We start from the raw sequence: 1,729 nt of genomic DNA, 5'->3' as shown, positions 1-1,729 counted from the left end.
TCGGGGTCCCAGACGCGATCAGGAGCCAGCCGCAGGCCCAGGAGGCACGCGGCAGAGCACGGAAGAAAGGTTCGCGGCCCGAACTGCACTGCAAGCGACGGCAGCAGCAAATCACCTGACCCCGGAGTGACCGAGGGCGAGACGGGTCCAGGTCGGGGGTGCATCCGGTGGGGACAGCACAGGGTCCCTACCCTAGGGAGGCAGGCGGTGAGGGGTGCTGGAGGGGTGGCAGGCAGGGCACCGAGTACACGCCAGGGGACTCGGCCGTGTCTGCGGACATCTTTGCTTGTCACAAGTGGGTGACACAGGGCTGCTGGCCTCTGTCGGTGGAGACTGAGGACGTTGCCGGACACCGCACAGTGCACAGGACACACCCCACCCCACAGGGTCATTGGCCCAGATGTCAGCACGAGGCCAAGAGAGACTCCCCTGGGGTAAGAGGCTCATCTATCATCCATCTACATCTATCTATCTATCATCTATATATCATCTATCTATCATCTATGTATCTATCTGTCTATCTATCTATCTATCTATCTATCTATCTATCTATCATCCATCTCTATCATCTCTATCTATCTATATATATATATCTATGTATCTATGTATCTATGTATCTATGTATCTATCTATCTATGTATCTATGTATTTATGTATGTATGTATCTATCTATCTATCTACCTACCTATCTACGTATCTATCATCTATCTATGTATCTATCTATCTATATCTATCTATGTATCTATGTATCTATGTATCTATCTATCTATCTACCTATTTATCTATCTATCTGTCATCTACCGACCTAGCTGCCCATCACCTGCCTCCACGCCCGTCGTCTGCCCGTCTGCTCCGTCTGAGCTGCCGTTTGCCTGCTTTCCCAGACAGCGCTCGCCCAGCACGGGTGCTTCTGTCCCCTGCAGCACCCTGTGTTGATGTGACTCTTGGTCTCGGGTGGTGTCAATCGTCTGACTTTGTCCTTCCCCTGCAGGCCTGTGCTGGCCGCCCGGGGCCATGTCCCCTCTCCTGCCACAGATGGTTCTGGGCACCTGCTGTTCGCCCGTCCGTTTCGTCGGTGGCGATTCCCGCATCGCTCACGTGTCCCACGTTAGGGCCACGGCGCCTTTCCCGTGGTGGCTCCTGGACCCCCCCACCTCGTTTTGGATCAGCTCTTCCTTCCCGTAACTAGGAAAGCTTCTCCTCCCTCTTTTCTGAGTGCCTTTACGGTTTTCCTTTTTCCATTTGCCACCCTCACGCTGTTGCCCAGGTGACATTTTCTCTGGCGTCACACACGGGGATGGTCACACGCCTGCTCTTAGCAGAGGCTCAGAGTCTGCAGAGCGAACACGTGGTGGGATCCGAGGAAACACAGCATAAAATCTCAGACGCCCAGAAACCACGGGACCTGAGAGACCCCTGAGCTCATTCACCCGCCCGAGCCCGGCCGTCCCCCGCCCTGAGGCTGTGGTTTGGACGGAGGACGCCACCTTATAAGATGTGGCTGTCCACCCGCGGACCCTGGAGTGTATGCGGGAAGGAGAAAGACCCCGCAGAGTCCACACCATGTGGAAGAAGAAGGAGCAACTCAGAAGACGGATGGCAGCTCGCTTCAGGACGCCCCCCAGAGTGTCCGGAGCCCAGGCCGGGTGCTGCCGCTGCTGCAGGAACAGACAGAGAGATCAGGGAGCAGAGCGCGGAGCCCAGGTGTGGACGTCGTAAACGTCGTGAA

The sequence above is a fragment of the Pteropus alecto genome, unplaced genomic scaffold (genome assembly GCF_000325575.1).
Source record: "Pteropus alecto unplaced genomic scaffold, ASM32557v1 scaffold96, whole genome shotgun sequence".
Classification (NCBI taxonomy): domain Eukaryota; kingdom Metazoa; phylum Chordata; class Mammalia; order Chiroptera; family Pteropodidae; genus Pteropus; species Pteropus alecto.
Note: the sequence above shows the minus strand (reverse complement) of the source record.